The following is a 12,453-nucleotide window of genomic DNA, read 5'->3' on the forward strand; positions in this document are numbered from 1 at the left end:
ATTCAAGGCGCAGGGATTTATTTATGCCGTGTGAGATGGAATTTGTTTTACACAATTCATCACGCATTCACATCGGCCAGCAGATCGCAGCCATTTTGGCGCATATCCTACTTTTCACGGCCTATTATTCCAAGTCACACGGGTATTTTGGTGGACATTTTTATCTATGCCTATAAAATTTTGCCAGGAAAGACCCTTTTGTCAATCGTGGGATCTTTAACGTGCACACCCCAATGTAGTGTACACGAAGGGACCTCGGTTTTTCGTCTCATCCGAAAGACTAGCACTTGAACCCACCACCTAGGTTAGGAAAGGGGGGAGAAAATTGCTAACGCCCTGACCCAGGGTCGAACTCGCAACCTCTCGCTTCCGAGCGCAAGTGCGTTACCACTCGGCCACCCAGTCCTACGGTAAAATACACAGTGGCGGATCAGTTCATTTTATGGGGGGGGGGGGGGGGGGGTTTCCAAAAGTATATTGTGAAGATATGGGTGCGAAGCGCCGAGGCGACGGCGCAAAGCGCCTAGCTTGCTAGGGGGGGTCCGGGGGCATGTTCCCCCGGAAAATTTTGAAAAAAAGGATGCAAAATGGTGCAATCTGGTGCATTCTGAGGATGATCATTAACAGTTTCAGGCAGCAGAATTTGTCACTGATTAATACAAAAAAAACACAATTTTTTGTTGTTGTTGTTGTGGCTGGGGGTTCCGGAAACCCCAGAAACCCCCCCTCGTCCGCCCCTGAGACATGACAGATAGCGAAAAGGAAGGATGACAGCTTGCTTGCTTGCTTGACTGGCTGATTCTTCGAAGGCCGTCCTTAATTGAACCACCATAAGTCGACTTCACGACTACTTGGGGAAGTCTTTTTACCGAAAACTCAGTGCCGAAGGTTCGTGCAGTGAGCTTCGTACGTCAAGTCGACTTGGCGAAGTCAACTTGGCCCAATGAATATTATGCTTTAACAAGAGGCGAAGCCATCAAGGCTCACGTAAGAAATCGACAAACAGTAACACAAACTCAATCACTCCGTCACACATACACACACACACACACACACACACACAGTAAGCGGCATAGGTGACACTGTGCAAGAAAGCGAGACACTAGATCTAGATCTGAATGGCCGATTTCGAAGAAAAAACTAGTCTCGGCCCGCTCAAAATAACAATGACCGAGACTTTCAGTAATTCCTTCGCGTGATGTCTAACCCTCTTACGTCATAATGTGACGTCTTCAAATGTTGTGACGTCTTCAAATGTTAAAGTTTCTACCACAGACATACATACATACATACATACGCACGCACGCACGCACGCAGACACGCACGCACAGACAGACAAAAGTTAGCATCGCATAGGCTACACTTACGTGAGCCAAAAAAGAACTGCAAGAATGAGTGTATGGACTGTAGCGAGACATACGAGTACGGATTGCTTTTTCTTGCATGATTATGTCATAATTAAGTCAATTGTTTTCGGTTTCCAGGTCGGTGGAAGACACAATCAACGGAGAGATGAGCGGATTGCTTGCTTGCTTGGTTGCATTCTGATCATCATCGCTCCACGGCTATCGCCAGTTATCTCTCTGACCGGACGCTAAAGTCCTACGCGAATCTATCAAAACAAGAATACAGAGTTATCTCCCATATGTTGTTCGCGAGCAGTGTTCGCGAGACGAAAATGATTGCAGATTGGCCGGCTTCGACAGTGGTCTCCGTTCTGTTCTTCACAGTTATGATAAAGACATCGTTCTAAGGTCAAAACAAGTCGAAATTTTGGGACTGCTGCCGGAAGGAGACCGTAATATATGGTTGCATCACTGTCAGAAAAAAATCGTCTGCTCCAGCGAGCGCCGAAACCAAACGGTTGATTATCACGTGACATTTATGCCATATTTAGAGTTGTTTGCACAGTAAATACAGCCGCGAAAAATAGTTCGCTTGAAACTCTCTTACATATCAATTCCTTTGTAATTTTAAAATTACACAACACCACGAAAAATCATTATCGCTGATCGCGAATCTGCTTACATCCATAACACATTACGAAAAGATCTAAATATGTAGAAAAAAAATCGATTTCCTCGCCAGACAAGGAAAACCAAGGCATCCTGTCAGGGATAGAATGAGCCGAACTCATTTTGACCTGAGGTCAGGATGGCTTGGTTGTTGCAAAGTTGTTTGTTGGCTCGCGTGCTTGCTTGCTGGCTTGATTGTGTGACAAGTACATTGCTTTGCTTCCAGATTGGGGGAAGCTATAATGCATAGAGATATGAGTGGTTTGCTTGTTTGGTTGTCGCTAAGTTGGTTTTTGGGGTTGTCGCTTAGTTGTTTTTATTTGGCTCGCTCGCTCGCTTGCTTGCTTGATTGTGTAACAAGTAAACTGCTTTGCTTGCAGGTCAGTGGAATATATAACAGATAGAGATATGAGCGGATTGCTGGCTTGGTTGTTGCTTAGTTGATAACTATAGCGTGCTTGCTTGTGTAAAAAGTACATTGTTTTGCTTATAGATCAATGGAATATATAATAAATGACGAGATTAGCTGATTGCTTGCTTAGTTGTTTTTTTGGCTCGCTTGCTGGCTTGCTTGCTTGCTTGATTGTGTAAGAAGTCCATTCATATTGTCTTGAGCTCAGAACGAGTTGAGGAAAGAATCAGTGTAATTGGCGGACAGATGGACGGATTGCTTGCTTGCACTATTGATCGTTTGATTGTGTAACAATTCCATCGCTCGCTGAAGCTTTTCGACATTAATCCATTAAATGATCCGTTGGTAAAGGGAGAAGTAAACACGATTACCTCTCACGAGAGGCTAATATTTTTTCACGCAAGCGCCAAATAAATCAATCAAGTCTCTATTCTGACATGAAACAGGACCTAATGACGGTGAATGCTTTTTGTTGTGAAACAGGATTACACGCCAAAATTACATCAGTATTTCTGAAAGTCTTGGAGAGAAAAGCAAAGGAAAGACCAAGAAGAAGAAGAAGAAGAAGAAGAAGAAGAAGAAGAAGAAGATGCAGAAGAAGAAGCAGAAGAAGAAGAAGAAGAAGAAGAAGAAGAAGAAGAAGAAGAAGAAGAAGAAGAAGAAGAAGTAGAAGAAGGGGAAGTCGAAAAGACCATGCCGACAGAAGGTTTTCACTGCTCAGGAACAGTTTGGTTTAAACAAGGTTTTATTCAAATAAACATGATACAATAGTTTCCGTCTGTTTCTCGGAAATTCGAAACGCGTATAGTTTTGTCAAAATTTAAACTTTGAAATAACTAAAAAAATTTTTTTTTTTTTTTTAAATCGTCTGTTTCGTTGACCTGAATTTGTTGTCTGTATCTTTTTGTTACAAAGCCGATTAATGTTTTGGGTTGCGTTTCAAGCCTTTTATTTGTGTCTCTACTATAGCCTGTCTGTTTATCCACGCGCTCGTCTGTCTGTCTGTTCGCCTGTCAAACTCTCTCTCTCTCTCTCTCTCTCGCTCTCTCTCTCTCTCTCTCTCTCACACACACACACACACACACACGCACACACACACGCGCGCGCGCACACACAAATACACACCACACACACACACACACACACACAAACACACACACACTCACATACACAAAATATGTAGTTACCCTATCTTCTCGTCGTTTACGTGTCTCCGTTTGGTACTGTTTATTTTCAATAATGTCGTATTGCTATATCTCCTTCCCCTAACCAAACCACAGCTCTCCATCCACACCATACAACCACAAACATACGGTGCGCATGCCTAGACACACAAACACATCCGAAACTGGTGGCATACATACACAAACACACAGACACCAAACACACATCAAGTCGCAGTGATACACAGACACACAGACACCAAACACACATCAAGTCGCAGTGATACACAGACACACAGACACCAAACACACATCAAGTCGCAGTGATACACAGACACACAGACACCAAACACACATCAAGTCGCAGTGATACACAGACACACAGACACCAAACACACATCAAGTCGCAGTGATACACAGACACACAGACACCAAACACACATCAAGTCGCAGTGATACACAGACACACTGACACGAAACACACATCAAGTCGCAGTGATACACAGACACGAAACACACATCAAGTCGCAGTGATACACAGACACCAAACACACATCAAGTCGCAGTGATACACAGACACACAGACACACATCAAGTCGCAGTGATACACAGACACCAAACACACATCAAGTCGCAGTGATACACAGACACACAGACACACACACTCTAAACAAAAGTGTTCCACTCCGGAACACCCTTTCTGTAACCACTTCTGAACACCCTTTTAGTAGAACACTTTTGGAACACAAAAAGTGTTCTATACACACAAAAAGTGTTCCAAAAGTGTTCCAAAAGTGTTCCAAAAGTGTTCACATCTGAACACTTTTAAGTGTTCACCCTGCTGTAACCACTTCTGAACACATAAAAGTGTTCAGGTCAACACTTTTAGAACACTTTTGGAACACTTTTGGAACACTTTTAGAACACTTTCAGAACACTTTTGGAACACTTTTGGAACACTTTTAGAACACTTTTGGAACACTTTTAGAACACTTTTGGAACACTTTTAGAACACTTTTGGAACACTTTTAGAACACTTTTGGAACACTTTTGGAACACTTTTAGAACACTTTTGGAACACTTTTAGAACACTTTTGGAACACTTTTAGAACACTTTTGGAACACTTTCATCCTGCACTGTCATACAATTCAGAAAGACATTAAAATCAAATTTTGTGAGCAAAGAAGCATTTTTAATTGACAAAAAGAAATGTCTGCAGCAGTCGCAGAACAAACGGGTCTGGGGTAGGAATTGTTGAACACATAATATACCGAGCAACAAAATTCGTCATTGTTTGATTGACAAAATCTTCATCAATTATAGAGTTAGAATTATTAAACTACAAAAGTTTAATGAAGGCATGTTTGACCTTGCTTTTGTGTGATTATTTTGATGCTGTGACTGTTTTAACACACGGGACAAGCAGGTTTATCGTAAAACACATAATGCGCGCTCGCAGCACGTGCAAGTAGAGCAGGAGAAATCTGATGTGTGAGATGTGTTCACTAATGCATTAGCAACCAAAAGAGACCATGGCACGCTTGCTGCCAGTCTCACTTTTGAAACAGCCAGGATGCCAAGATTGACACCACCAAAATGCCAGGTCGATTTAAAGCTGGGGGTGATCCAGAAGCGCTGGCATGGGCTTTAAACGTGCATGTGTCAACAGTTTATCACCTTCTGCAATGTTATGGTGACATTGGAAGCACTACAGTTATGCAACGCGGTAGATTTTTTCGCATTACCCCAATAAGACAAGATCGCAATTTCCTTCCACAACGTCTTCGACATCGATTCAATTCAGCCCCTGACAATACCAGGAACATCACTGGAAGCAACCAGTGTCCGATCAGTGGCCAGAGAACGCGATGAAGGCTGACTGAGCGAGACCTCCAAAACTTCGTTTTGTCCCGTGTGTTGAAACAATCGCAGCATCAAAATACTCACGCAACAGCTGTGTCAAACATGCCTTCATCAAAATGTTGTGGTTTGATAATTCTAACTCCATAATTGTTCGAGATTTTGTCAATCAAACATTGCAGAATTTTTTCGCGTTTCTTTTGTTGCTCGGTATATGTTGCTATTAAATAATATGAACGGAGCTCTGGTAAACCCCATCTTGAAAGTTCACACACGAAAGTCCGATAACAAAAACACCCCTCAGAGTTGGGAGGATTCCAGGCCCTTGGTCTTTGGTTTAGTTTTCAACTCGCTGTCCGGAACATCCTGTTCGAAATAAAAGTGAGTTTTAGAACATGATGCATTTCCAACTCTTAACAGGTTTGTGTTAAACGTTTGTACTTAATTGATAACACTGAAGTGTAAATCTTAACTAATAGTGGACTTCTTCTTGCTGTCAGCAGATCTCCAACAATCGCAGTTACAGGTAAACTTTTTTTTATTCCAGAACGGGCATAGGTCACATAACAGAGAACAAATACGTCACGTCCAATTCGCTCTCACCTTCCCAACACACAATGACACTCGCATGCACGCACATACGACTGAATGTAAAAAGTAATCCCTCTTGAAGCAGGATTCTGTCCCTAAGAACAAAAAGTAGAATTAAAATAGGTCTTTCGCAAGGATTTCATTAGCGCATGGCCACTCTGGAAAATGGCACTCTACAAATTGTTTATATAAGGTAAGCAGTAAACCGTACTGTTATTGTGGCGAGGCCTTGAGCACGCCCGTTTTCCTTAACTCGTTCTTAACCTATGTGAACCCAGGGAAAACACCTTGTCAACAATCACTGGAAGCCAAAGATCACTGTCGCAATTAATCGTGAACTCCGATGAGTTTTAGTTCAAAGAAAAGGGTGTCATATTGAATGCACCCTCTAGTAATCCGTTTGTAAAGAAACTACCTAAGTTTTGTTGGTTTGATCTAAATAATGAATTATAAGGAAATCATTTATTATGTAATGTATTCTATATTATAGAATGCATTCTATAACGTCCCGAACTGCCTTCTATGATAAAATGCATTCTATTTCTATTTACACAAAATACCAAAATGCTTTTTATGATACTGATAGAATGCGTTCTTTAACGTCCTGAAATGCATTATAATTTATATGCATAATGTCCCGAAACTACAACAGGCCAGCCCCGCAAAGAAAAGCAGAACTACACACACACACACACATACACACACACACACACACACAGCCACACACACGCACAGAGAGAGAGAGAGAGAGAGAGAGAGAGACAGAGAGAGAGACAGAGAGAGAGACAGAGAGAGACAGAGACAGAGACAGAGACAGAGAGAAAGAGAGAGCTGTGTGTGAGAGTGTTTGTAGATCTGCTTTCGAAGCAGGGACCATACCGAGCTGGCCTGTAGAAGTTTTGTGGCGCTTTATGGAATGCATTCTATCATAAGAATGCATTCTATCATAAGAATGCATTGTTGGACGTTATAGAATGCATTAATAATAGAATACATTTCTGGGCAAATGACAAGTATGATTGAATGCATTCTATATTATACAATGTTTTCTATTTTATAGAATGCATTCTATAAATATAGAATGTGTTCTATGATATGGAAATTTGGAATGCATTCTTTAAAATAAAATGCATTCTAATTTCTATCATAATTTTCTAAAATATTTCATTATTTAGATCAAACTAACCAAAACTTACAAACGGATCGCTTTTAACTCACGTGATCTCAAGCTAAACCTACGTGAACCGAAGGAAAACACCTTGTCAGCGACCATTGGAGGCCAGCGATCACTGTCAAAACCAATCATAAACTCCGATGAGAATATTTTCAAAAGAAAAGGGTGTCATATTGAATGCACCCTGCATACACTGTTAGCGGCAATGGCAGATCCAAGCGGATCAGCAGCGTGTTGTCTGTTGGCCATGCTTTGACTAAAGCTGGCCTCAGTGTTTACGGCACTACTCTACCATAACGAATGGAAATTCTGAGTAGACTTAGTTCAGGAAAACATTTTATCATTGCAGGCCTCAGCACTCACTGAACTTAAAAATATGTATATTTTTTCCACCTTTTAAGGAGAAGACTGCAAAATAAGGCAGCATTCTCAAAATGTAACTGCGCTGTATCCCACAGAAAGCTTAAACTTACATGAAGTGCATCCACAAGGTTTCGTCGCATTACTGTTAGCTCCATCTCCAGAAAGTGAACTGCCTCAGCCAAGCAGTATGGTTCCTGCACACACAAGATGCATGTTAAGAAATCAAACACTGTTTTACTGAAGTTCCACATCGTAGCAACACTGACAAGTGTTCTGATTCTCATACTTTTGTTTATTGTGAACCTGTGTATCAACATTTAGATTTCTGTCAAATGTGGAAGGAGAGGGGGCTGGCTGTGTGTGTGTGTGTGTGTGTGTGTGTGTGTGTGTGTGTGTGTGTGTGTGTCCACATATGAGTTTGGCGACTGTCTGGTGTGTTTTGCACGGAGATATTAATTTTGAAACAGAGTATTTCAGCAAATAGTATAATCAATGATTCCGCAACCGCCGGCACAATTGGCCTAGTGGTAAGGCGTCCGCCCGGTGATCGGGAGGTCGTGGCTTCGAACCCCGGCCGGGTCATACCTAAAACTTTAAAATTGGCAATCTAGTGGCTGCTCCGCCTGGCGTCTGGCATTATGGGGTTAGTGCTATGACTGGTTGGTCCGGTGTCAGAATAATGTGACTGGGTGAGACATGAAGCCTGTGCTGCGACTTCTGTCTTGTGTGTGGCGCACGTTAAATGTCAAAGCAGCACCGCCCTGATATGGCCCTTCGTAGTCGACTGGGCGTTAAGCAAACAAACAAACAAACAAAACTTATCAGATCAATTTGAAAGTCAATATTTCTCTGCAAAACTACACACTATATGCAAATGCAGGACATGCGTACCTTGGTAAACACGTCTGGGTTGCCGTCAGTGCCTCCTGTTCATCCTCAGTGCAATTCCGAAGAAATGTGCGCAGGTTACGCCCACATCGATTCGCCACATGGGCACATCAGCTCAAACGGCTTCCCAGTTCCCTGAAAGTGTGATAGATCTGTGAAATCAAATACAACCAAGCATGCATAGAATTATTCTAAATTGCGCACACAATCAACCTGGCCACTATTATGATGAATGTTGTTCATTAATGTATGCTGTTTTTAGCCTACCGCTTCACTTTATCTAGCGTGCAGATCGTACATCTATGATCTAACCAAAGGAAGAAGAAGAATCCGAAAATCTGCAAATGTATTGCTCTGACCACAGGCGGAAGGTATCGTTCACTGGACCACCATTATAATTATAAGGAACCCCTGGACATACAAGTATAACAATAACACAAAACCAAGCACATCAACCAGAATAAAAAATCAACATCAAATTGAAATAGAGTTTATTTACCAACGCAGAACTAATGTCCACTGATCAGCTGAAACCGTTGCGACAGCAAAATTAGAGAAATTGTCTTCAAACGTCCACAGATACAAGTAACAGGAACATGTTACAACAAAAATACGAGTGACTAAGCTTAGATGACTTAATACAAAATCTCAGCAAGCAACTTACAGATAACAATCGGAAATCCTGAGCCAAATCAACGCAGCGACAACGCACTGACAGGTCCACAGATCTAAAAGTGTCAACGTTCTTTTTTTGGTCCAGCTGAAGCATGATGGGACAATTAGTAACATTATTAAATTGTAAAAATAAAAAAGCTAATACTTACCGCTTATTAGATGTCTCAGATGAAATAAATGTTTGATGAAAAAATATAAGCACAACACGATTAAAAACAAAAACAAAAACACGTCCCGCAGCGGTCTAGGGGGTATAAAAATTATATACTCTAAGCGACGCTAGATCCCGACGAGTCTCCGTAGCTCAATCGGTAGAGCGCTGACATGGCGAGACGAAGGTCTCGGGTTCGAATCTGCTCATGGCCCAAATATTTTTAATGTATTATTTTATTCGGAGCATGACTAAAAGACGAAGTGGAACACTTGTGGAACACTTGTTGAACACGTGTGTTCACCTGGTGTTCCACTGTGCAAAAAAGTGTTTACCATGTGTTCCAAAAGTGTTCAGGTAGCAGAAGATGCTTCAGGATAACACATTGAGAACACTTTCTGTGTTCCAAAAGTGTAAAAATGTGTTCACCCTAACACTTTAAGTGTTCACCCTAAACACTTTCAGTGTTCTCAAAGTGTTATAAAATTTAGAGTGCAAACACACATCAAGTCGCAGTGATACACAGACACCCAGACACTACACAGACACACATCAAGTCGCAGTGATACACAGACACACAGACACACATCAAGTCGCAGTGATACACAGACACCAAACACACATCAAGTCGCAGTGATACACAGACACACAGACACTACACAGACACACATCAAGTCGCAGTGATACACAGACACACAGACACTACACAGACACACATCAAGTCGCAGTGATACACAGACACACAGACACCAAACACACATCAAGTCGCAGTGATACACAGACACACAGACACCAAACACACATCAAGTCGCAGTGATACACAGACACCCAGACACTACACAGACACACATCAAGTCGCAGTGATACACAGACACACAGACACCAAACACACATCAAGTCGCAGTGATACACAGACACACAGACACCAAACACACATCAAGTCGCAGTGATACACAGACACCCAGACACTACACAGACACACATCAAGTCGCAGTGATACACAGACACACAGACACCAAACACACATCAAGTCGCAGTGATACACAGACACCAAACACACATCAAGTCGCAGTGATACACAGACACACAGACACACATCAAGTCGCAGTGATACACAGACACACAGACACCAAACACACATCAAGTCGCAGTGATACACAGACACACAGACACCAAACACACATCAAGTCGCAGTGATACACAGACACACAGACACACATCAAGTCGCAGTGATACACAGACACACAGACACCAAACACACATCAAGTCGCAGTGATACACAGACACACAGACACCAAACACACATCAAGTCGCAGTGATACACAGACACACAGACACACATCAAGTCGCAGTGATACACAGACACACAGACACACAGACACACAGACACACATCAAGTCGCAGTGATACACAGACACACAGACACCAAACACACATCAAGTCGCAGTGATACACAGACACACAGACACCAAACACACATCAAGTCGCAGCGATACACAGACACAGACACCAAACACACATCAAGTCGCAGTGATACACAGACACGAAACACACATCAAGTCGCAGTGATACACAGACACACAGACACACATCAAGTCGCAGTGATACACAGACACCAAACACACATCAAGTCGCAGTGATACACAGACACACATACACCAAACACACATCAAGTCGCAGTGATACACAGACACACAGACACACAGACACGAAACACACATCAAGTCGCAGTGATACACAGACACACAGACACACAGACACACAGACACACAGACACCAAACACACATCAAGTCGCAGTGATACACAGACACACAGACACACAGACACCAAACACACATCAAGTCGCAGTGACACACAGACACACAGACACCAAACACACATCAAGTCGCAGTGATACACAGACACACAGACACACAGACACCAAACACACATCAAGTCGCAGTGATACACAGACACACAGACACACAGACACACATCAAGTCGCAGTGATACACAGACACACAGACACCAAACACACATCAAGTCGCAGTGATACACAGACACACAGACACACAGACACACAGACACACATCAAGTCGCAGTGATACACAGACACACAGACACCAAACACACATCAAGTCGCAGTGATACACAGACACACAGACACCAAACACACATCAAGTCGCAGTGATACACAGACACACAGACACACAGACACCAAACACACATCAAGTCGCAGTGATACACAGACACACAGACACCAAACACACATCAAATCGCAGTGATACACAGACACACAGACACACAGACACGCACTCAAACACCAATTACCACACAGATACAAATACGCCCCCACCTCCATCCCCTACCCCCCAAGACAACCACCACCCCTTTCCCCACACTCACAAACACTCACACGGGTCCCTTCTTCTTTACTCATCACCATCATCATCATCATCATCATCATCATCATCATCATCATCATCATCATCATCATCATCATCATCATCATCATCATCATCCAACCAATTCCCACGACACACTTTGCTTCAGTCAATGCGTAATCAACAGTATTAAAAGCCTGAGCACACAAACTGACACTAATACGGCTCTGAAACAAAAACGGCCTTTTGTTTTGCGCCTTCATTGGCGGCTTCCTTTCATCTCTTGAAAAGACACTCACCCAGAATGCACCGCGGTGCGATCGACTGACAAGAGAGCCGGAAGGCAGTACACTTCAACGACCGACTCCATTCATTCAGCAATTGTTATTTTCTCTGTCTCTGTTTTCAGGGTTTTGCTGCGCGTTTCTTTTCATGATTCAGTCTCTTGCTTTTGGAAGCGCCGTGCTTGCTAGCTGCTTCGTAAGGCAAGTTTTGATCGAAGCTTTGAGTACTTGTTGGAACGTGTGATTGATTGGTTGATTGATTGGTTGATTGATTGGTTGGTTGAGTGATTGGTTGATTGATTGATGGATGGATTGATTGATTGATTGATTGGTTGATTGATTGATTGTGTGATTGATTGATTGGTTGGTTGGTTGGTTGATTGATTGATTGATTGGTTGATGGATTGATAGATTGATGGATTGATGGATGTTTAGATGAATGGATGAATGGATAGTCTTCATCGAAAGCCGATCTTGTCCCTTTTTTTAAATGGTGATCTATTGATTGACAT

General features: G+C 42.4%; 1 long non-coding RNA gene across 2 annotated transcripts; it reads right to left on the reverse strand.

The window, feature by feature from the left end:
• Positions 1 to 4,761: 4,761 nt before the first annotated feature.
• On the reverse strand, positions 4,762 to 9,246 carry LOC138950825 (uncharacterized). 2 transcript variants are annotated; one of them, XR_011450819.1, is made up of 4 exons: positions 9,132 to 9,246; positions 8,471 to 8,602; positions 7,690 to 7,773; positions 4,762 to 5,817 (listed from the first exon to the last, which is right to left on the reverse strand). It is a non-coding gene; the product is annotated as an uncharacterized lncRNA (long non-coding RNA). The 2 variants fall into 2 exon arrangements; XR_011450820.1 differs by lacking the exon at positions 9,132 to 9,246 and adding an exon at positions 8,967 to 9,079.
• Positions 9,247 to 12,453: the final 3,207 nt, after the last annotated feature.

The sequence above is a fragment of the Littorina saxatilis genome, linkage group LG16 (genome assembly GCF_037325665.1).
Source record: "Littorina saxatilis isolate snail1 linkage group LG16, US_GU_Lsax_2.0, whole genome shotgun sequence".
NCBI classification, from domain to species: Eukaryota; Metazoa; Mollusca; class Gastropoda; order Littorinimorpha; family Littorinidae; genus Littorina; species Littorina saxatilis.